This window comes from Ceratotherium simum, chromosome 5 (assembly GCF_057802395.1).
Source record: "Ceratotherium simum simum isolate JZ-2026a chromosome 5, ASM5780239v1, whole genome shotgun sequence".
In the NCBI taxonomy this organism is placed as follows: Eukaryota; Metazoa; Chordata; class Mammalia; order Perissodactyla; family Rhinocerotidae; genus Ceratotherium; species Ceratotherium simum.
Genome location: NC_141904.1, coordinates 83,196,808 through 83,222,726, shown reverse-complemented (window position 1 = coordinate 83,222,726; position 25,919 = coordinate 83,196,808). Strand labels below are relative to the sequence as shown.

The 25,919-nt window shown below is 37.9% G+C and overlaps 1 protein-coding gene across 16 annotated transcripts in view; it reads right to left on the bottom strand.

Moving 5' to 3' along the window:
* The window catches only part of SETD5 (SET domain containing 5), a 76,233-nt gene extending 51,234 nt beyond the window's left edge, over positions 1 to 24,999 (bottom strand). For 8 of the 16 annotated variants that reach the window (XM_014797597.2, XM_014797596.2, XM_014797598.2 and 5 more), the window contains exon 1: positions 24,680 to 24,998. The gene's annotated coding sequence lies outside the window, so the exon portion shown is untranslated. Of the gene's footprint in view, positions 1 to 24,679 lie in introns of all 16 variants that reach the window. The other 8 variants (XM_087431419.1, XM_087431420.1, XM_014797602.2 and 5 more) reach the window with 2 other exon arrangements.
* Positions 25,000 to 25,919: the final 920 nt, after the last annotated feature.

The window sequence follows — 25,919 nt, the reverse complement described above, 5'->3', positions numbered from 1 at the left end:
ATTTTATCTACATGACCAACTTATTTGAGAACTATGTGACAGCTGCGTTACATGCTTACCAGAATTCTATCTCCAACCCAAACTGAAATATTGAGGAAAAACACTGCTGTTATACTGTAACACATAGCTTTTTACCCTGGGAGAAGAAAAAGCACATTAGGAAAAAGTACTATATTAGGAGTTAGGAAATTTGAGTTCTAGCCTATAACTTAATTAGTTTAGTGATTTCAAAAAATATCACTTTTTATAGATGAACCTCAAATTCCTCAAAGTAAAATCTTCATTAGGTTTCTTCCTGCTCCAAATTTCTATGAATCCTGGCACTGGCTTAGGCAATTCATACAATGTTTCAAAGTCTCAGTTTTCCCACCTGTACAAGAGAAATAATAATACCTGTCCTGCTGACTCATATGTGCATATGGGCTAGCATATGTAGCAAATAAGAGTTTAAATGGCTCTCTGGAAACTTTAAATACATGTGAAGAAAAAGGAGCTGCTACTAATAACCTGAAGGTAGCTAAAAATTATTTTCACTCTTTTCCAACAATATGTATTTCAATTTTGCTACAGTAAATAATGTGAGAAGACGACAGGTGGGAAACATGAAAAACACAGCACAGGAGAGATAAGTGATAAGCACTGGAAGAAATAAATAAGAATTATCAGAAAATAAGAGATGAACTCTAAGAAAAGAGAAAGTGCACAGAGATCCAGTGAAAAGTTCACGTAATTGGGATAGTATAAGTTATAAATTAGGCTTACAATCTGAAGCAAGTTAATGCAGGCTCTAGAAGTTCAGGGCTGAAGAGAAAGAAAAAAAGAGGAAAACACTGGGGTAAACAATTAAGAGAGACTAAAGAAATGTCATGATTTAGTAAAATTTAGAGCCAAGATAAAGTTTTCCTTTTTTTTTTTTTTTGCTGAGGAAGACCAGCTCTGAGCTAACATCTATTGCCAATCCTCCTCCTTACCCCCCCCCACAAAGCCCCAGTAGATAGTTGTATGTCATAGCTACACATCCTTCTAGTTGCTGTATGTGGGACGCGGCCTCAGCATGGCCGAAGAAGCAGTGCATCGGTGCGCGCCTGGGATCCGAACCCAGGCCGCCAGTAGCGGAGTGCACGCACTTAACCGCTAAGCCACGGGGCCAGCCCAAAATTTTCCTTTTCTCCCACCTCTTCTCCTGCAACACTTGTTTATCCCTTGGCTCCTTTACCTAAATTTATACTCCCTCAAGGGGCTACTAGGCTTGGCACAATAACCCGATGTCTATAAAAGCTCTTAAGTTTACTAGAATAGAAGACAATTAAAACCCAGTTTTAAAAAATTCCTATTTTAGTCCACAGTAAGAATTTCTTTCCCCATGAAAAATGTCATTAATGGCAATTATTATAGAGGCCAAGACATACTTAGTTGTACTTGGGAGAGTGGTGGTGGATGCCACAAATAATGAAATTAAATACTACGATCTTAAATTATTTTAAGTTGACATCGAAGAAAACTATAACAAAGATAAACAGATATTTACTGCTAAACTAACCAAAGATACAGACTCTTTCTATCCTTAACAAGAAACAGAAGCCTAAAATTTTCCTAGGTATCAAATAAAGATGACACCCTCAAAGAACTTTGATTTACCTCTTTAAAGAGCTATATTCTCAAGACTTTGTGAAGGCTCTGTCCTACTGTGTTTGGAGCCTCAGAGCATGCTTTAGACCCATGTACCACACCACATAGGAAAAGAACCTCTCATCCCTCTACATTTGCCTCCTCTCTGTCCAGATCTTTTTCACTTTCAAACTCTGAAATGGGAATCACATTTACTTTCTCCAGACGAATCAGGTTGTGACATTTATGAGGCATTAATATCTGTTATACTTTCAGTAGTTTAAGCAAAATTTCTCCAGTTGATAAAAAATCTCGAGTTTTAAATTTAGAGTCTAGTTCATTATTTTACAGATAAAGAAACAGAGCTACAAAAATATTAACTTTAAGAAGTCACATACACAGTGGTGGAGCTCAGAAGAAAAGAAATTAGAATTTTAATGTATAGCTTCTATTTATTAAAGTAACCACTACTTACTTTAGATAGCAACATCTGAATTAAAACAAAAAAAATTTTTTTTATTATGCACCAATTATTATTACGCTACCTTAGAAAAACAAGTCCAGATTAAAATTCCTGGCTCTCTTGGGATTTATATTATCTAGATTTGCCAGTTTTTTCTTCAATCATTCATTTGACAAATATGAAGTGAGTAACTACTACGTGTAAAAACTATGTTAAGTGCTATTTTAAGATGTTTCTCTTATCTAAAGTAGGAGAGGGTAGGCAATTTGCAAACTTTTTAGGTTTGCCTATGTGCCAAGTATTGCATTTTCAAAACCATGAAGGGAAAAAAAAAAAATCCTAAAATGTGCCTCTTCAATTAATGAGTCATTCTGAAGAAAAAACACCACCCTCCCTCTCAAAGAAAGAAAACCTCAAACCACTCCATAGTTTACCAGTGACACCGAGACACAGAGGAGTCTCTTATAGAAACAGATTCTTTTATAAATCTTTTAAATTGTTCAGATAAAACTTATCATTGACTGGTCTCATGGAAAATTCTATTTAGAATAAAAGACAAGGGGCAGCAACAACCCTCAACACAAGACAAACAGAATCTGACCACACATGTTTTGTGATTATCTGGCAGACCAGGTGGCTAAGTATATAGCAGTAAAGGCATTAAAACTTAATAATTCTGATATGCACAACAGGGTTCCCCTCCCCAAGCAATAGTGGTATCTTTATTCTCATTATAAAACTAATAAATGCTTGTTAAAAATATGCAAACATTACAAAAGCATAAAATGTAAAAGTGAAATTCTTACACAATTCCATTTCCCAAAGAAACCCCAAAGATAAAAGTGATAACTCTACCGTTCTGTAATCTGCTTTCTTCATTTACCAATAAGTTTTGGACATCTTTCTATATGCGTATGTACAAATTTACTTCTTCCTCTTAAATGATGACATGGTATTCTATACTATGGATCTACTGTAGTCCTACTACTTAGTAGGATCTACTAAGTCAGGCCTCTGTGGGTGGATGTTTAGATTGTTGCCAATTTTCCATTAAATACGCAATGCTGCACTGAATGGTCACGTATATATGCCTTTCTTCATACACGTGCACAATCATTTCCTTAAGACACATTCTTAGAAGTGAAACTGCTAGAATGGCATGAGCATATTTATTAGTGATGCCGAACCACCCTCCAGAGAGTTAAAACCATTTTACACTCCCATAAACACAGTGGGAGGCTACATTTTCTCACAAAGCTTAAAATAATTTCAATTCTAACTTTCCTCATGGAGTCTTTTCCTTAGAAGACTCTCTACATTCTAAAAGAAAACCCTAAATGAAAGTTGACTACAAATTTCCAACAGTTCTGTGATACACTTTTAAGACTACTGACTGGATGTGCTATTGTCCTCTAAAATTCTTATATAATAAGTAGGTAATCTCAGATACCTTTTCACTAAATTTGGGCCAGGATCTTCAAAATAAAACCTAGATAAGCCACTATTTCAGAACCAAAGTATTTTCTTATAGTTGTCACACAAGATAACTTTTAAATCTTTTCACAGAATGCACCAAGCTCCATATTTCTTCTTCTAGTAATGAAAAAACAAATTATGTTAGCCATCTGCAATTTAGCTGGCATCTATAGGGTCCTGACTGAAAAATGTAAGTAATGTAGAAGATTTGAGCTCTTTGGTTTCAAACAGGTTATCAAAACTATGTTCTAGCAGTTCTGCCTCAGTAGTATACAATATGATGCCTTCATTTTTAATTACCCTTGGAAAGAGAAGAAACTTTGAAACTACAGTAGGCTTGTTAATACTGATTTACTAAAAGATAGGGCCAAAATGTTGACTAAATTTGTAGCATAGCTACAAGTTCATTTGGTATACTCCATTATGATATCAGACACCCACATGGTCCAACTCTAAGCCTTGAACAAATGAGTAAAAAAATTCTCCTTTTCACTGTGGCGTCACTAGCACCTGACTGAAAGCCTGGATGCAGAGCTATTCTTTCTCCTTTGAAATGTTTCACAGACTTTTATCCATCCATTCACCAACACTACTCACCTCTTTATGATTTCAAGGTTGCATTATAGCAATAAACTGATCTCAACTATCTCTGGGTTCTCAATAATCCACTCTTCATTCTTTCAAGACATGAACCCTTCTAGAGCATAACTTTTTTTTTTAAAAGGATTCTTTTTTTTGAGGAAGATTGGCCCTACACTAACATCTGTTGCCAATCTTCCTCTTTTTCTTTTTTCTCCCCAAAGCCCCAATACATAGTTGACTATCACAGTCGTAGAGTTGTAGCTCTTCTGTGTGGGATGCCACCTCAGCATGGCTTGATGATCAGTGAGTAGGTCCATGCCCAGGATCCGAACCAGCGAACACCGGGCCTCAAGTGGAACTTGAGAACTTAACTGCTAAGCCACCAGCTGGCCCCTAGAGCATAACTCGGGTCATTATCATTCCACTATTACGAATCTACAGAGGACTCTAGAACTGCTCCCTAACGCCTACTGGGCTAGTTCTAACTCCTGTGCCTGAAGGGAACAAGACCTTCTTGGTTAATTAGTTATTAACTCATTTCTTCTCCTTCAAAATTTTGTTCACACTATTTATCCTGTCTGATATGCTATTTTTTGCATTAAAAAAAACTTTATTATGAAAAATTTCAAATAAATATAAAACCAGAGAAAACTCCGTAATGAACTCACGGATCCTACCCAGCTTTAATCAACAATCAACTCATGGCCAACCTTACTTTATCTGTAACCACTCCACTTCCACAGGATTATTTTACAGTAAATCCCAGAAATATCACCTGTACATATCACATCTACTGAGTGGAGTTGTCTCTTGTGTATCATAAAAATGGGTGAGAGAGGTCTGCTTATGATGATAGGTGGTGGTGATAGGGAAAGAAAGGCCATCATTCTTTTGCAAAAGTTAAGATGGATAAAGGGCTTAATGCAATTCATCAACTGATAGATTTGCTGAGTAATGTTTAGGTTTTAAATTATACACTTATGGCTACTGAAAATGTCAGTTATTTTTTCTTAAGAAAAAAATCATTGTAAGCAATTACTTTTTTGACACGAGTTTGTTGATAATAAAATTTCTTGTATTCTTGGGAATGCAAATTTCTCCTTACAGCAGAGCTAACTGCAAGTACACACGTGACCCACAGCTGTGACATAGCATTCTTATATATGCTATATGTCAATAAATAAAAATGGATAAAACACAGAAGAAACACCCAAAACAGGTGAAGTGTGATATTCCATAAACCTGTGTATTAAAGATAAGGACTGATAACATCACACAAGCAGTGGTTTATTACTGAGGTAGTAACCAGCCGTTCTCCTTATTTTTAGTGAGCAGTTTCTAAGAAGACTAAGAGAATCTTAGAGTGATGACAAACAGCGTAAAAAGGGTTACCTACTTGACTGAGGTGCACTTTCTAGTCAAAAAATGACTCAGCAATAATGGTGAGTGTCATAGAACAATACATTTGGGATGTGTATGGATGATTCCTATTTGAACCACAAGGTACACATATCTTAAGGTCCAGTTAGTGGAAAATAGGCCCAAATCACGGTCAATGCAAATCTGCTGGCACCCTGATCTGTGCCTTAAGATTCCAGATTGCGTTTCACAGTTTAAACTCCGACTCTTTCTCCATTTGTGTATGAAAGCAAAAAAGAAAACTAGTAGGCTCTCCATTTACCTATACTATATCAACGCTCAAAAACTAATCCTGGGTATAATTAGCTTGTTACTGTTTTTCCAGCAGACTGCAAACTTAATACTTCTTAGCTATTATTTGAATTCCTACCAATCCTGCTTTGGTGAACTGCTCAAAGGAGACAATATTTGCCTAATCTTTTCTTTGAGGGGACTTAACAATGAATGTTTGTTTTGCTATCAGCCTATTTCAATACAAAAACACTAATTTACAAGCCAAAACAGTTTTCAACACAAATGTTTGGGAGCTGCTTGTCACCATTCCTTATTCTACCTAAATATAAATTCCCTTAAGAAGTCTTATCTGACTTCTAGACCTATTATTAATGCCTGCCTTTTTTTCTTTTCCTTTTCAAAAAGTTATTTTCTTTTGGGAAAAAAATATTGAGTTTACCAAGCACAGTTGAGGGTGCATGTATGCCAAGTTGATACAAGTAAAACCAAGCAGGTTTCAATCTCTAGTAACAAAAATATTTGAATTTTCAAAAATAAAAACTGAATTCACAGATCATTTCTTTATAAGAAAACAAGTATGTTCACAGATGGGCTTTGTGGTGATTTGTGGCTCAGCCCAACAGGTCAAGGGGGCACCTTTTCAGACCAAAGAAGAATCAACTGAGTCTAGTATCTTGCTCACTCAGGAACCAAATCCTAGGGTACTTGTAGTTTTTAACCTTTTTGAATAGTGATCACAGATTTCTGTGACAATCCGATAAATGCTATGAACATTTTCCTCAGGAAAATGCAGAGAGAAAACTTGAGGTAAAAATTCTAGGGATTCACAGACCTCTGCTCTACACCCTTTCCTGAACTGCAGCCTGTCTGAGATAAAGGAAGCCGGTAACTGACCTAATGCTAAGGTATGGGTGACTGGAAGAAGGCTATTAACTTTTTTTTATACCAAGGAAACCAGAATTTACAATCACTGTAGTACAGGATAACACCCAATAAAAACCAATTCATTTCCTTTCTCAGTTCAGATCCAGGAGCCCCATCCAATTCCAGACAAAGAATCCTAAAGGAAAAAAGGTCAAAACAACAGATGGGTAGCAATACCCAAAGTCAGAAGGAGAGTAAATGGTAGATTATACTGGTGACGGCAGAAGGCTCCTTAAATAAGATAGGTAATATGGTATAATGAAAAGATCTTGAAATCTAAGGACCTGACTCACCCTATTACTAGTTGTGTGATCACTCTGATTCAGTTTGTTCATTTGTAAACCATCGGATAGCATTATTTTGAGAATTAAGTGAGATAACATTCGTAAGAGAACCTAGTAAGAAACTTGGCACGTTGCAGGCACCCACTTTTGGTACACAGGATTACAACATTAGAGAAGTAAATAAATAGAGGTCATAAGGAAGGCAAATAGGAACCACCTTCCTGCTTCCAAGGCAATAGTATGAAGTAGAGGGGAAGAATCTACAGTTCGAGTCTTGCTACTAACATTCCCAGTCCACTAACACTAAGATCTGCCAATAGTCACAGAAGAACCTACGCCCTTAGTCAAATATCCGATTAATTTTCTTAAAGAAATCTTGACTGTGTGGCATTTATCTGATACTTATAAGACACCTTTTCAGAAATTCAACCATCTCATAAAATGGAATCTATTGTATACCACACACACTATTAATTTACACTTGTTTCTTCAATCTGCCTGTCAGGAATGCTTTCCAGAATCTGTACAGACTTCTTTAAAATTTCCTTTTAGTACAAAGTCATTACAGATCTATGTAGCCACTCTATTTTTCTGATAGAAACATCACATGACAGTCATAAGAGGAACGGGGCTCAGAGGACAAGTAGCACCAATGGGGAGAGACCAAAACATCTGAGTATGTTTACTAGTCTGCTTTAACAAAACCCACACAGTCAAGTCTATAGATACTTTTTTTTGTGTGTGTGTGAGGAAGACTGGCCCTGGGCTAACATCCGTGCCCATCTTCCTCTACTTTATATGGGACGCTACCACAGTCACAAGCAGTGTGTCGGTGCGCGCCCAGGATCTGAACCTGCGAACCCTGGGCCACCAAAGCAGAGCGTGTGCACTTAACCGCTGCGCCACTGGGCCGGCCCCAAGTCTCTAGATACTTTTATCTTAAACTTTAAAAATTTTTATTGTCAAAAATTTCAAAAAAGTATAGAAGTAAAATTTTATAAAAAACTTCCTTTACTCATTATTTTGACAATTACTAACTCATAGTCAATCTTGTTTCCTCTCTTCTACTCTAAAGCAAACACCAGCAACATATCATTTCATCCACAAATATTTCAGCATATATCTCTAAAAGACAGAATCTTTTAAAAAACAAAATATGTGCTCATTTCAGTTCCTGTTTGTTTTGCGGGGGAGGGGGAAGACAACATCATTTTGTCCTTTCCTAGAACTCCCATTCCTATATCTAAAACATTGTCAGCCAATTTGAATTCATTTTAGCACTCCTCAATCTCACTCTACTCCCAAGGTTTTAAAAACAACTTCCAAAAAATTAAAGAGGAGGAAACACTTCCAAACTCATTTTACGAGCTAGCATTACTGATACCAAAGCCAGACAAGAACACTACAAGAAAAGAAAACTACAGGCCAATATCCCTGATGAACAGAAATGCAAAAACCCTCAACAAGATATTAGCAAACTGAATTCAAGAGTACATTAAAAGAATCATACACTGTGATCAGGTGGAACTGATTCCTAAAATGCAAGGATGGTTCAGCTACCCAAATCAATAAATGTGATAACCACATTAATGAAATGTGGTTTCATTACTGAAATTAATGAAATGAATAAAAATCATATGATCATCTCAATAGATGCAGAAAAAACATTTGACAAAATTCAACATTCTTTCATGATAAAAACTCTCAACAATACATTTATAACATTTATAACAATGTTATAAACCAATGTTACTGCAATAAACAAAAAATTAAAAAACTCTCAACAAATTAGGTATAGATGGAATGTATCTCAACATAATAAAGTCCATATACGATAAACCCACAGCTAACATCACACACAATGGTAAAAAGCAGAAAGCTTTTCCTTTAAGATCAGGAACAAGACAAAGATGCACACTCTAACCACTTTTATTCAAAATAGTACTAGAAGTCCTAACCAGAGCAATTAGGCAAGAAAAAGAAATAAAGGGCACCCAAATTAGAAAAGAAAAAGTAAAATTGTCTCTGTTTGCAGATCACTTGATATTTTATCTAGAAAACCCTAAAGAGTCCACCAAAAAACTGTCAGATAAACAAATTCAGTAAGGTTGCAGGATACAAAATCAATATACAAAAATCAGGTGCAATTTATACACTAATAACGAACTATAGGAAAGAGAAATTAAGACAACAATCCCATTTACAATAGTATCAAAAAGAATAAAACATTCAGGAATAAATTTAACCAAGGAAGTCAAAGATCTGTACACTGAAAACTATAAAACACTGCTGAAAGAAATTGAAGACACAAATGAATGAAAAGATACTCTGCTCATGGATTGGAAGAATTAATACTGTTAAAATGTCCATATTACCCAAAGTGATCTACAGATTCAATTCCATCTCTATCAAAATCCCAATGGCATTTTTCATCAAAATAGAAAAAACAACCCTAAAATTCCTTTTATGGAACCACAAAAGACCCTGAATAGCCAAAACAATCTCGTGAAAGAACAAAGCTGGAGCATCACACTTTCTTTTTTCAAACTACATTACAAAGCCACAGTAATCAAAACAGTGTGGAATGGGCATAAAAAACAGACACACAGATCAATACAGCAGACCAGAGAGCCCAGAAATAAATCCACGCATATAAGGTCAACTAATTTTCAACAAAGGCTCCAGGAATACACAATGGGGAAAGGATAGTCTCTTCAATAAATGGTGCTGAGAAACCTGAATATCCACATTCAAAAGAATGAAACTAGATTCCTATCCTACACCATACACAAAAATCAACTCAAAATAGATTAAACACTTGAATGTAAGACCTGAAACGGGACAACTCCTAGAAGAAAACATAAGGAGTAAGGTCCTTGACTGATTTTGTCAATGATTTTTTGAATCTGACACCGAAAGCAAGGGCAACAAAAGCAAAAATAAAAAAGTGGGACTATATCAAACTAAATGCTTCTGCACAACAAAGGAAACCATGAACAAAAGGAGAAGGCAACCTATGGAATAGAAGAAAATATTTGCCAACCACATATCCAGTAACGGGTTAACATCAAAAATATATAAGGAACTCATATAACTCAATAGCATAAATAAATAGACAAAAGAACTAAATAGACATTTTCCCAAAGACGACATAAAAATGGCCAACAAGTCCTTGAAAAGGCACTCAATATCACTAACCATCAGAGAAATGCATATCAAAACCACAATGCGATATCACCTGCACGCCTGTTAGGATGTCTATTATCAAAAAGACAAGAGATGATAAATGCTGGTGAGGATGGAAAAAAGAGAACTCTTGTGCACTGTTGGTGGGAATGTAAACTGGTACAGTCATTATGGAAAACAGTAAGGAGGTTCCTCAAGAAATTAAAAATAGTACTACTATATGATCCAGCAATTCCACTTCTGGGTATTTATCCAAAGGAAATAAAATCAGTATCTTCAAGAGATATTTGTACTCCCAGGTTCACTGCAGCATTATTCACAATAGCCAAGGTATGGAAACAACCTGAGTGTCCATCAAAGGATGAATGGATTAAGAAAATGTGGTATCTATCTATTTACCTACAATGGAATATTATTCGGCCACAAAAAAGGAGATCCTGCCATTTGTGACAACATGGATGAACCTGGAGGGCATTATGCTACATGAAGTAAGCCAGACAACGAAAGACAAATACTGCATGGTATAACTTACATGTGGAATATTTGAAAAAAAAAAAAAAAAAATCAAACTCATAGAAATGGAGAGTAGAAAGGTGGTTGCCAGGGGTCAGAGTGCAGGAGAAATGGGGTGAGGTTGGTAAAACGGTATAAACTTTCAGTTATAAAGATGAATAAGGTCTAAATATCTAATGTATAACACGGTGACTCTATAGCTGATAATACTATATTGTATAATTGAAATTTGCTAAGAGATTAGAACTTAAGTGTCCCCCCCCCCAAACCCATAAATATGTGAGGGATGTATTAATTAACTCAATTGCTGGAATCCTTTCACAATGTCTATGTATATCAAATCATCACGTTGTACACTATAAACATATTACAATTTTATTTGTCAATTATACCTCAATAAAGCTAAAAAAAACCCAAACATTGAAACTAACGAGCAATCTGTTGTTACATAACTTTATCTGAAGGCACTTAAAAAGCAGGTGTATTTTAAAAGTCTAGAGTGAAAAAATTCCTTTAACTCTGGTCAGCATACATGGTGCCCTAAAGCCGCTTCAAATAAAACAATCTCTAATAACGTCTAAAAAGGACCTTGGATCCTGAAAAGAAGTTTTGTTTCTTTAAAGCTCTCTTCTCTAGTAAATTTTTTAATGTGATTATATTTATATAGTAAGCACTGGTAAATTTGTAAAGTCAGAACCCTCAAACAAATTTCAGCTAGACACCAATTATTCCTTTGTTCTGGGTTCTTTTCATATAACCAATGGAGTCATGAAGATCAGGTGCTATATTTACAGGATGTAAGCACTACTCGTCCTAAGTAAGGTGCAGATAGAGTTCAGAGAATTGATCAAATATTCACAACAATAACAACTTCCAAAATCAAAGCTAACATTTACTGGATGCTCATTTTGTACCAGCCACTATGTCTTCAATCACTTTACACGCATTACATGCATTGTGTAAGGCCCACAACTTTATGAAGAAGGTACTATTCCTATTTAGCCAAAGAATTAAACTCACCAAGTTAAGCAACTTGTCTGAGGCCAAAGCAAGAAAATCACAAACTAGAATCTGAACCAAGGTCTATCTAATTTCAGAACCCTCACACTTTTAATCACTATGCCTTCATCATTTGACATACCCTGATTTAATATTTTTTAGCCTATAAATATATTATATTAGAATGCAACATATATTGCTGAAATATATTGTAACTTCTCTTAGACATTATAATTAGAAAAGATAAAACAAGATTTAGTATTTAACAGGTTTAAGATTTTTAAAGATTTAATATTTAAAACTTATAAAGTCAAATAATTCAAATTTTAAACAACAAAGTTAAAAGTAGATGATATCCTGTCTAAGATAATACCTAAATTTCAGGTTTAAGGGTGAACCATTCAAGAAATGTTAATTTATGAGCTTTCTACTATTACAAATAGCACGAGTGCCTCAAGTGGTAGTCAGGTTTAAGTATCTGAAAGCATTGGAGACAAATGGAAAAAGATCTAGCATTTCAAGAGACAATTTTTACTAGAGAAAGGAAGTTTCTTATGTTGAACTGTTTATATTAAGGCAAGAAATTCTGGTTCCTAGAAGAATAGAAATGTCGACGTTCCTCTTCCATAACCTAAAACTACTTATGAGTTATTGAAAAATCTAGAAGCAGAGTTTTAGTAAATAAACTAACTTAAATGCTTCTTGTGTTATAATAGAAGTACCATGACAAAATATCACTTTAAGTATTCCTGATGACTTTATCAAGTCTTACAGATAGGGACAGGGAGAATAGGGTGGAAAAGACTACAAGCTAGATTTCTCTGACTATATATACATTTGTAAATCTCACTTAGTAACCACATTTTATATAATTATAAAACAAAAAGTAATCCCTGAAAAGACTGAAATGAAACAAATTAACCTCACTGTGTATCAAGTTGGTGGCATAACCAAATATAGAACTATTCCCATTGATTTTAAAACATTGTAATTGACTGTATATCTTTAGCAAGATATATTCTAGGGCCAAAAACAACTCACTTTTCAGTAATCACATCGTTCTGCCATTCTAAAACTGCTGTGTATGTACTGCAGGACAAAGCAAAGACTAAGTACATTGGTGTTAGTGGAAATAGGGATTTGGGGCATGGGGAAAAGAAGACTAGGTTTACGTAATTATGTGTACTAAATTGGAAATAGAAGTTACCAAATACCAACAACTGATATTTAAAAAAAGAGAAGAAAGAAAAGAAACCATTTTTTAGTTCTGCCCATTGAAAAGCTCTAGAAACAAGGACCAACCCAAGAGGAATGAACACTCCTAGCATCCACACTGTGGTCTGTAAGTACCATTTCCCACCAAAAGAAACCAGAGTTTTGCAGAAATGAATAATTCCAGGTTTGGGGCAGGAAATGTACAAAATGATCTGGAAACATCTCATCACACTAGAAAGCAAGGAATCAATCAAAAAACAAGCCAGGAAACAATTGAGAATGAGTAAAAGGTCTTAGGAGCCAAATATGGGACAATCTGAATGTCAAAAATAATAACTGCAAGGGACTGAAACACATCAAACATATTTAAAATCATAAAGTACACAATAATAACACTTTATTGATCATCTTTCAAGGATGCTAAGTTACCAATACATTACTTTGAAAACTGGTTAAGGAAGGGAAAAATAGTAAGCACCAATCTTGCCTTTTGTATTCAAATTGTATCTTAGGGTAACCAAATAATAAATGAGGGGGGGTATTACAGAAAATAAACGTAGTGATAAAATATCACCACTTCACAACCAGAAAAGAAATGGATCTAGGCCTGTTGTTCTCAAAAGTGTGGTTTGAGAACTCCCGAAGTTCCTGACATTCTTTCAGTGGGTAGTTGAGGTCTTTATTTTTTCAACTATGTATCTGTGTGAGGCCAAATTTTCTTCTTAGTTATCAACTGAAACACCTTATCACAATAAATTAAATGCCAAAGCAGCTATGCGAAAACAGCTGTCTTCTATTAAGTCAGACACTAAAGAGATTTGCAAAAATGTAAAACAATACCACTTTTAAAAAATTTTCAAAATATAGTTATTTTTCCATAAAAAAATCACGTTATTTATGTTAGTAGGATTTGTTACTCTTATTTTTAAATTAGTTAATAAATAATTTTAAGATTTTCTCAGTTTTAATTTCTAACCTGGTAAATCTTGATATAACCACAAAAACAAAAGCTCTTTGGGGCCTTCAATTTTTAAAAGTGTAAAGTTTAAGAATGGCTGATCTAGGCAATGAATATCAACAGCTGCTTATCGTCATACAGACAGGTAGACATTATGTAACTCTTTTTTTTTTTTTTGTGAGGAAGATCAGCCCTGAGCTAACATCTGCGCAAATCTTCCTCCACTTTATGTGGGACGCCGCCACAGCATGGCCTAACAAGCAATGCATTGGTGCGCGCCTGGGATCCGAACCCAGGCCGCCAGCAGTGGAGCGCGCACACTGAACCACTACACCACGGAGCTGGCCCTGACATTATGTAACTCCTAATGGACATACATAGTACTCTTATAAAGTACACTTGCAATCGATCTAATCACAAATTTACATGAAATATGGGCAGAAGGAGGTAATCTAATAGATTACATGACACTATGGAGATGCAACCTCCAAACTCCAAAGTGTAGGAACTCTACATGATGATAAATTTCTTTAACAAGTATATTATATTAAGAAAAGAGAGGGAGAAAGAAAGAAACTATAAATTAGAAAGACTCAAACTTATCAACCAAGTGCAATGTACGGAACTTGTTCAAATGTCTTAAATAAAATCCAAAGGGAGTCCATTTTTCTATTTCCTCTATTTTGCTGTCCTTGGAATTTTTCATAATAAAAAATTAATCAAATCTATATCTATCCCCTCCTTCACCACCAAGAGGAAAAGAAAAAGGCATTCGAATAACTGCTCACATGGAAATGGGGGTTCAGAGAGGCCAAGAGATAAATCCTAGTTGAGAGGAAAATCAGAGGAGCTCTATAAAAGAAAACTGGGTTGCTATGTAGTGATGAAAAGTTCCATGATGCTCTATAATTAGGGCGAGTATATAATTTATGGTTCAAACAGGAACATTTTTGAGAGTGAAAGGGGTGCTATTACTAATTATGTGGTAGGAATAAACCAGGACTGGTCCAGGGAAATCAAGATACATGGTCACTCTACCTATAAAAGATTAAATTTTTTTATCCTTTTCACAAAAGATATTCAACTCAATCCTTTGGGTAACTATTTTCCATAGAAACACATTCCTAATATAGAGTTCAAAAAAATTCTACACAAAAAAACTACTTTTCCTCTCTCTTGCTTGGCACATAGTTATTCCATAAAGTGGTATGTGTCTACTTCTCTTCTTGTTCAGTGTACTCTGCAAACTCCCAGCCATTCCTTTTCATACCAACTGTTCATCATAAACTACAGAAGGAAAGTTACACTTACCCAGAGCCTTTATTCTCTAAAAACACATGTCTTCCCATGGGCCTCCACACATGGCCTAGTCAGACTCCTACTCAATTTATGAACAGATACCTTATTCCTAGCAACACTTCAAATCTTAACAGCCTAGGCGTTAAGTAAAGAGTGAGGTAAAAACATCTAGGTCAGGTCAACCAGCCTAGGCTCCAAGGTAAGAGCCTTGGGGTTGGCATTATTACCCACTTGTTCTAAGTGGTATGGCTACAGTAACTTCAGAGCTCCATATATGATGCTAGCATAATTTTCATTTTTTAGTAAACATCTGGTTTTACTATTATTTATATAATGTACCACCAATAAGGTGACTACCTGTTTAATCTGTGAATATTTTATGCCACTTCATAGGTTTTAAAATATTGGGTAAACTTTTCCAGTAAAAGTAGCCTAAATATGAAAATATGTAACAATTTGGTACAATTTTAGCCTCATCCTAAAATGTGCATCGACACCATGTCAACGTACCCCTATTTTGTTCTGTTACTAAGCTATAACATTAAAGTTCTAATTGCCATAAATAAAACTACATTTGTCTAGCACGAAAAAAGTAATTAAAAAGGGACTTCAAAAATTTGGATTTGCTCCCACATTTTTCCTCAGACCTGTTATTTTTTTTAAAAGTCATTCCATCTTATATTTTTCAGGCTGTAGGCATAGATATTTAAGTTGCATGGCTATAGTAGTTTACATCATAGAAATTGAAAAAACAAAAATTTATGCATTCATACAAGAATCTACTGCTACATTCAGCGTGCAATCAATCATACCGCCTCAAAAGCCCTTCTCTTTGTTCTATTTTAGGAGGTTAAACTCTTTTGTCTTTAGAACTAAAAGTTAAAAAAAAAAAATGTGCTCTTTATATTCTATCCCAAATGTTATCATAATAAATTTTTTTAAATAACTGTGTCTAACTGTGGCTTTTCCCTTTCTGTCTGGTTTCTCTTACAAAACAAGTCAACTCTCAACAGCCTACATTAATAAAGGAAAATGTAACATAAATGCAGAGGCAGTCTAATTGCCAACAGGTCCTTCCAGGTTCTTCCTCACAAATAAAACCTTCCTTGGATACCAAGAATGCCCAAACAGTTCATTATTAACTGCAGATCATCCTCCACAGAGCTGTAAGAGTACAAATTGTATGTGTTGTGGCCTGCACAGAGGCTGGTGGAAGGTAACAGAATTTTTCAACACAGGCCAAAGATCATAACAGGACAGGAATAAAAAAACCACAGAGACAGGGAGAAAAGAAAAGAAACAACCTCATACAAAACGACCAACAGTGGGTGCAAATATAAAACAATGAGATCCACCTGGACATATATTAAAATTAACGTGTCAGCAATATTAAATATGCTAACATGATATTGGAACACCCATAATTTCTAAGAAATATGAAAAAATCCTCTTACTATATTCAGCAGTGCACATGCCTTTTTAGATTACTGGGTTTTATTTGAGTCTTCACATTTCAGGAGTGGGGAGGAGAAAATCTTAGCATAAGACAACAATAAAAATGATAAAACAAAATATTTCTTGTTTTGGGAGGGTGGTGTGGGAAGATAGAACGCTTGGAAAACATAAATTACGTATCTTGAAGAAAGAACTCTGAAGAATGAAAAATTTATATTCAAACTACTAATTTCACCTCCACTAAGGTAAAGGGGTAAACATATATAAAGGTTTAATGTTTGAACTTTATTTTAGTCATAAATCTGAGTTATACAAATCAGTAAATTCCAATACAAATTGCAAATATTATCTACGGGAGAGATTCTCCCTTTCTTCAAGCTAAAAATACGGTGGCATCTGACGGTAATAATGATTGTGTGAACAGCCAATGAAAACGAAGTATGCTTAAAAACATTTTTTCTGTAAGGCTTAGAATCTGAAATGGTTTATCAAGAAAGAAAGTGGAAGATACTGAAGTTATAAAATCTCCTTCACTACTGACTTTTAAGAATAGGACAAATTAGCTTTGTATTTTGAAGTACATATCAACATATCCACAACCTTACCATAATAAAAATCTTATTAGCCCATCCAATTTTCCCCCTTTGTCCCAGTTTTTTTTTTTGCTGGGGAAAGGCGTTGTATGATAATAACAGCAGGAAATAAGGCGGAGCAGCTGCACAGGCAAGTGCTGTGTTTCACCTCATTCTAGCCTACTGCTGGCTAGGTCTCACTGAAAATGACAATAGCTGTTTAGGGAGCCAAAGCCATTATCAAAACCTTTGGGATCAAAATGTGACCCCCCTGCCTTACTTTTGCCAGGAACTTTTTGGGGCCTCTGGCAAGATTCAGGTTATAGGAGCAGTAGAAGGCAGGATGAAGAGATTTCTAATTATTTGGGAAGTGGGGTGTGTGTGTGTGCACAAGTGCACGCAAAGGATGTTTACCCTAGTGCTAGCAACGTGGGTCTTAGTACACGTAGAGAAACTTGTCTGGAATGGAGGCCAGGATTTGAACTGGATGGCTTCTATTTTAGTCCCACAAATCTATGGAAATAATCCATGTGAATGAATTATAAAGAGAAGAAATGACTACCCTCAATTTCTATAGTAGTATAAAATACAGCCCACTAAATTTCATGTTAATGTTGTTGCTATTTTACTGATTAAGAAACTTTTAACTAATGACAATGATAATTAGTCACTCAAATTTCCCTTTTCAGGTAAAAATATTATATCATTACTGCCAAGATCACTACACATAAAAATATGTTAAGTGGGTAACACATTTATCTTTCTTTCACAGAGGGAAATAACACAAAACTTGGTCAGGTTTGCTTAATATTACAATGTACCTTAAAGGTAGTTTTTTAGTTACTCTATTAAGTTAAAACATCTTGTCTTTGCTAACAGCCACAAGCTCTGAATCCATAAGCAAAAATTAGCATTCCAGCTCTCTTTACTGTCTCCTGCAGTCTGGATCGAAGGAAAAACTTTAAGGCTAGTTTAATAACATTGCAATACAGGTGGTATCTCAACTCAAGCAAGAGATGTACTCTTCTTAAACGGAGTCCAAACCAATTATTTCTAAAAATCAAATCCTCTTAAAATATATTAAGCATTTAAAAGAACCTCAGCATATACTCCTTTATAAAGGAGAAATCCTTTTGCAGTCCAAATAATTGCTATCTAATTTGTTCCGTGAACGCAATTCTTTAATATTTTGGTTTTCTTTAAAAGAACTGGCACACATGTATTGTTCGACATTTATTTTAAAAGTAACTAAAAATACCATTCAGGACACTGATCCTTTTAACACTTTAATAAAAACTTCCACAGGGGCCCACACTTTGAAACGTTTCACTATGATTGTGCTTAAAGGGCCAGATAACCAACAGATCTCTTCTGACTCTATGATTCATATTAATTCTAATAAGCTGGATGCAACCACCCCACTTTCAGCTGAGAAATGAGCACACAAATGTATCAAAGAAGGATGCGCCTAACCTAAAAGGCAGGGGAGGAGTAATCTCCAAGGAATATCAGGTTCTCCAGGAAGTAGGGATGAGACTGAAACAAGGAGCCTTTCTTCAGTCAGCATTTTACATGATGGCAACTCAACATACAAATGCTGGTGAGTCCTCTCCATATTACTGATATAAAATTGGAGCTAACAATATGCAACTATTTCACAAAGCGAAATAAATTATTTTACCTATTCTGGTCTAATCCCAACGCAAATAAAGACAGTGTATGTATTGAAATATAACAGTTTTATTCACATAGAATATTCTTTTCCTTTTCTTAATGAGAATTCAGATGCTCTAGATCTTAAGGAGGGTGGAGAGCATGGGATTTATTTTCTTTTAACCTATACAAAGCTTTAGTTTCTATTTTTCCTTAGAGAAGGAGGGGATGGGTCCCTACCAGAAATTCAGGGATATACTAAATTTGGGGTTAAGAGTATACGGTTGGCACAAATTCAATGCTCAAGTGGGAACTACATATGATTTCTTTAATTGTATGCTGAACTGAATAATCTCCCAGGGAAAAGAACCTCCTCCTCCTGCCTTTCCTACCTCCTGCCCCTCCCCCACCAATACTGCCTCCCTGCTGTGCAAAGAGCCCTTTGTCCTGCCCCGCACTTATCTAGCTGTTTGGCCATATTGACAGGCCAACTAGAGGCATAATAAGGGAGTCAGTTTGACATAAGCAGCTGGCAATTTGAAACAAAAATCTTCCTCTTCTACTCAGACCAAATCCTGCCGTAGAGGTCTTAGGCTCCTCCCATGCTTCCATCTATTTTTTAAACAGAGCAGCAAGGAATTCAGCATTTTCCCTCAATTAGGTAGCACATCAAAAACTTGACTCCCCAGATAGAAACAAATTCTTTTTTTTTTTTTTTTTTTTAAAGATTTTATTTATTCATTTTTTTCCCCCCAAAGCCCCAGCAGATAGTTGTATGTCATAGGTTCACATCCTTCTAGTTGCTGTACGTGGGACTCGGCCTCGCGCTGGACGGAGAAGTGGTGCCTTGGGGCGCGCCCGGGATCCGAACCCGGGCCGCCAGCATCAGAGCGCGCGCACTTAACCGCTAAGCCACGGAGCCGGCCCTAGAAACAAATTCTGTATAAATTCCTATATCCACTGCTTTTTTGTGATTCCTAACATAGCCCAAGGAGTATCCTCAGCTCTGGGTGTATATACATAACTATGTATATGTCTATGTACATGTTATGTACATAGTTATGTATATACATGTATATACATAACTATGTCTGAGGAAATGATTCTTATTACTTCAATTTGCCGTCAAAACTCTGAGAATTCTCAAACTACAAGAAAGACAGAAGAGCACACACAGAAGAGAAAACAGACCAAACCAACAGGCATATACATCAGGCAAAACTGGCCAACAATCTTAGTGTTTTAAAAATACTAAAACATTGTTCCAATAAGCAGGAAATTCCTTTTCCTTGTCTTTATATCAAAGATACTTAATGCGACCCTTACATCTCTCCCCGAGGTATTCAGCAAACAAAATCAATATGATGGAAAAACTGAGTGAGGCAGGATGGGATTACAAATTCCTTGCTCAGTGAGGGCTCATATAAAGCAGACTGCAATTTAGCTTCCTTGTTCCTTTATTATCTCTCCTAGTTCCCTTCATAAAGTGTTACAAGTTTAAATATATTTTGTCAGGATAAGAGAATTCTCAAAGTGATGCTTTCTAACAGCCCCTCAAAGGTTACTGGTTATCTTTTACTCAATTTAGAACCAAATATACAACAGGATACTTACTCTTTAATTTAACAAAATATGTATTGATAAGTGAAGGAAATTATATTCTCTCTACCTTCCATGAACTTCCCTGAATCTTTACCACAAGAGAAATCAATCACTGCATCAAGTGGAAGATTAAAAATGCAATTTCACCACACATTTTGGAATTTTTGGCAGTAGGAATGGTACCAATCCCTTTCTATCATAAGTCCATTATACTTATTTTCTAAGGAGTGCCTCTGAAAGAAATCAAATTACAAATAACCACCAGTTGTACTACTAAATATACACTACCTCACATTTCTCTCACATTCTGCAGAGTCAAAGTACATTTTCTTTGTCTTAAAAAAATCCCTATCAAGAAGTTTTAGTTTTTAATACCTGAAACAATTTTTATAAATAAAATTCACTGCTAGACCATATAGTTTCAAACTAAACTGATGAATCATGAGTTGAACCAGAAGTTATAAAAAATTTTATTCTATTCATGACCCAATTTCTCACTGATAAGATGGACCCAATAATCATTAACTGTCATTACTATGGCCTAATGATTCCGAAGTTATTTCAATACAAAAAGGATAAAGTAAAAGTGATTGTCTGCACATCTGCATTTTGCACTATTATTTTCCCATCCAAAGGCAAAAAATGAAATAGTGATTCTGCTCCCAGAAACGCCAGAATAAGTTCAGAAAGTGTGTAAGTTCCTGGACCAAAACAGTATAGGAAGATATAAAAATTTTCAAGCATACAGGCTAAATAAATCCTATGAAAAGGTCCTCCATGATCTTTCAGAAAATGATTACATCAAGATCACAACAGGTTCCAAACCACAGGAAATACAAGTGAAAAAGCAATCATTTTATAACGTAACTCATATTATATAATAAACTAAGACATTTACATCTAAACAATGTTCAACAGCCAGTATGAGTGAAACCATATTTACACGTGATAGTAATAAGAATTAGAACCACCTAAAATATTACCATTAAGGTTGTTTCATTAGTCTGCTTGCATCACTGACAGACATCGTAAGTCACTTTTGTGAATGACAAAATTCACTTCCATTCTTTTTGGTTCCCTGCCACAAATGCCAGAATCATACTACACATTATAGATGACTGTGGGATTTAAGTACATTTACAGAAAACTGAACATATCAAAATTCTGAGGGGAAAAAAATATATAGGATGCACGAGTTTGGGGAGGAAAGAAAACAACACATGGGCATCTGTTACGTATTGTATGTAATTGGTGATGTATTTGGGTGGTGGTTCTCCTTTAAGTATTTCCATACTCAACAAACTGTTCAGCTTAATCAGAGATCTTCCTAATGTGCAGGAGCTGTGGGGGAGGGGAGACCACATAAGGGGCTTGTGTACAGTGTCCTGTACACAAGATTTATTTGATTTCTGAATATTCTTTCTTGCCTGTCCTACATTTCAGACGGATCATGGCCAAACATACATCTTTGTGATCTTAGAAGACTATATCCAACACATACATAATGAATCAATTTTATAGGTCAAACTCCAAGAAAATAATCGAATCTGGAAAAGTCTATTACTAATACAAAAATTAAGAAAATACTTCTGAGATTTATATTTAGAAATCATTCTGAAAAGGGCAGTTCTTTTTAGAGTTTAAGATTCCAAATTTAGTAAAATGTTTAACAAAACTGCTACTCAATAAGGTAACTATGGCCTAATGACTGGAAGGAGACAGACAACAAAATATCAAAGTTGATTCAATGATTAAAGAGGAGGGAAACATGTCAGTTGTAGAAAAAAGAACTGATATTTCTCCCATTCTGTTTCTCAGAAAGATCCTTAAATTCTTATAAATTTGGTTTTAAATGGACTGAAAAATGAAAACTCTAATGGAACTTTTAGTCCTATCCAAGCACAAATCACCAGACAAAAACCAAAAATCGGCCAAAAAAACAAAAAACCAAACAAAAAAGAAAGAAGAGTCTTTAACATGATCCAGTTTCCAGATGCTGATATCCATAAATGGGTAGAAGGTTATGAATTGCTAATTCCCATCTCCCCACCAATAAAATGCAAACCAGCTCAGCAGTGAAAATTCCCAGGAAAGCAAGGCTTCTTCTTAGTCCTGAAGCAGCCATCGCCTAAGTGCAGCTCCCTGCAGCCAACAGCATTAATGGACGCTGCACTGCTGTCCTTCCCTGGAGACAGCAGCCAGCACTACTCAAGCTTCTCACGTAGCAACCAGAGCTCCAGAGCCAGCAGCTGCTGCTGCCTTGTATACTCACCCCTGTGATCCAACCCAAAGGAACAACCTTCTCCTTACCCCACCCCCACTCCTTACACACTCTTTTCTTTTTTTTTTGGACCAGGCTCTATGCCAGAAGGGCTGGAATTATGTTTTTAGAAAGAAACAATCCTAAGGTCACTCTTTTAGTTTTAAACTAAAGCCTTTTATTAGAAAAATCAACATTCACCAAATTCCAAATATCCATTTTAACTAAGCCAGCAATTCAGGAATAAAGATTAAGCTTTACTCTTTAAAAGGCCATTTTTCCAAACACTTTCTTTACAGTCAAATTTAAATTCGCAGCTAGAGACAGAGCCCTGTATCATGTCCTACTAAAGGACATAATTCATTTTTCTATATATAATGAAAGTCTGAGTAAACCTTGAAGCCTTCAATCTTGTAATGGGCCAGAATTTTTGGCTAAGGAAGAAAACTAATGATTCGCCTGAGAAAACTGCAAGAAATCCAATAAAAAAAAATTCCTGTGTCCTCAAAGAGGCCCAGAAACCTCTGATTACGTGAATATTCTCTGCCTTAGTCCTAGCTCAGATTCCACACATCTAAAATTACCACTTATAACTTTTCTCTCAGAGAGACCTAAAAACATTTAATGATATAAAATTAACCATCAAGAAATTTTCCCAAATAGGGGGTACACAAACATTCTCCTGAAAAGCTTATAACGCTCAACTCAGCTGGATCCTCCCCAATTAAAAGTATAGCTATGTAACATCTGCCCAACAAAAAAATGTAAATACGACTTTGGTCATACGAAATACAAATATGTCATTTAAAAGTGACTTCTTTAGTCAAGCGATGAAAGAAATTAGCAAAGAATCTGGATTCTTTTAGTACTATGAGCACGAGGAAAATTGCAGAAATGAACTCAAGTATAGACAAAGCCCAGTGGAACCCAGAGCTCTGGGTAAGAAATGAGTTACTGGTGAACACATTGCACAAGTAACATGAGAAAGCAGAAAATGCAGGTCATACACGCACCCCTGACCCAGACCAGCAGAGCTGGCTGCAGCATCAGTATCCAAGGGAAAGACCAGTTATTCCTAAGAAGTGAGACCAGCAAAGGAGCTCCACAGAATAAATTAGCATAGAAGGGGCTTTCCCAACAGTTAAACTTTCCCTCTCACGCAATTCACCTACTTAAAAAACCAGGGCTTTTTCTCACCACCATTCACGTCGCATCCCTGGCTTCCACGCAGAGGGAAAGGGAATTCATAAAGGGTAAATTTTTCTTCCTTTAAAGATGTTCTCAAATGATCGCTCCCCACGCCCAAGGCAGGGAAAACGACACAATCTGGCTCCACTCCAAGCTCGAACCCTACAGATTCAATGGGGCTATCGCAGAGATACTGGGGCATACGCCACTGAGAGCCCAAGAATGTGAGGTGGGGGTGGCGAAGGTAATGTCTTTAGTGTGGGAAAGAAAGCAATCATCTGCGATGGGGACCTGAGAACGAGAGGGAAGGCGTCCAGGAATACGATGGAGGGGAGATCGAGGCCCCCTGAACGATCAGAGTTGTCACAAGGCCGCGCGAACGGGGTGGGGGTGGGGGGAGGTGAGGGAAAAAAAGTATGCCTGTGTATCTCGAGGGGAGGGCAACGAGAGGCCTACCCTCAAGTGAAAGGTAAACGCGGAGCAGGCAGTTCCCAGGAAAAGGGGTGAAGAGGCGTGGGGGGAGGGGAAGCGTCCTGACCCAGGAAAGACGGGAAAAGGGTCGTGGGATCGACGGGATTACAGAGGGGACCTCTCTCCCTGGGAAAGAGGAGCGCGGTGGGGTGTGGGGGTGGCGAGGGGGCTGAGAAGGGGCAGCATCCTCCTGCTACAAGCCTGGGGAGGGCCGGGCCCACGTCCCGAGAGCGAGCGCGGGGAGACGGAGGGGGTGACCCTTCCCTCCCCCGGGGCCCGGTCTTAAGGGTAGGGCTCTCTTTTCTGTCGGACCCTTACCTTGTCCCAGGCGCTGCCGGGGCCTGGGCCCGGGCTGCGGCGCACAGCACTCCCGGGAGGCAGCAGGACTCGAGTTAGGCCCAACGCGGCGCCACGGCGTTTCCTGGCCGGGAATGGCCCGTGCCCGTGAGGTGGGGGTGGGGGGCAGAAAGGCGGAGCGAGCCAAAGGCGGGGAGGGGGAAGGGCCAGGAAAGCAGGGGGGCCGGCACTACAGTGTTGGCGGACTGGCGGGACTGGGGCTGCGTGAGTCTCTGAGCGCAGGCGGGCGGCGGCCGCCCCTCCCCCGGCGGCGGCAGCGGCGGCGGCGGCGGCAGCAGCAGCTCACTCAGCCCGCTGCCCGAGCGGAAACGCCACTGACCGCACGGGGATTCCCAGCGCCAGCGCCAGGGGCACCCGGGACACGCCCCCTCCCGCCGCGCCATTGGCCTCTCTGCCCACCGCCCCGCATCCATTGGCCAGCTCGCTGCCAATCAGCGGAAGCCGCCGGGGCTGCCTAGAGAAGAGGCTGTGCTCTGAGGCTCCAGCTCCTCAGAGAGCCTCGGCTAGGTAGGGGAGCGGGACTCTGGTGGGAGGGAGGTCCGGTGGGTTGTGGGGGATGGGTGGCTGAGATGGTCTGACCGGTAGCTGGGGGGGGGGGGTCGCCTTTTCCCGCGGGAAGTCGGGAGTAGAACGATTGTTACGCTGCAAGGGAAAGAGGAGGTCAGTGGCAGACGGGAGTGCGGCCCGCCCTGCGGCAACCGGAGGGGGAGGGAGAAGGGAGCGGAAAAGGCTCGAATCCGGACGGAGCCATTGCTCCCGCAGAGGGAGGAGCACTTCCGGCTCACTTCTTGTCACTGATTGGCCGCTTCTTCTCCCGCCGTGTGTGAAAACACAAATGGCGTGTTTTGGTTGGAGTAAAGCGCCTGTCAGTTACAGCTCGGGAGTGCGCAGCCGCCTAGGGACTCTCGCATTGCCCCCTGGGTGGGGTGGATAGGTAGGTGGGGTGAGAGCTGGACCAGCGGGCGCGGTCGGCCTCCCGCGAGGGGGAGGGGAGGGTCAGGGAAAGTGGCTCCCGCGCGGGCGTCCTGCCACCCTCCCCTTCTTTCTGGGAGTTAGTTTACCCGCCGCTTGCTCGGCTTCGGTATTTGATTGGCTGATTTAGCCCGGGGAACGGCCCCTTGCTATTGGCTCGGGTCCCAAATGAGCGAAACCACGGCGCGGGTCGGCGCGGGTGGCGGGGAGGCGGTCGTTGGTACGGCCC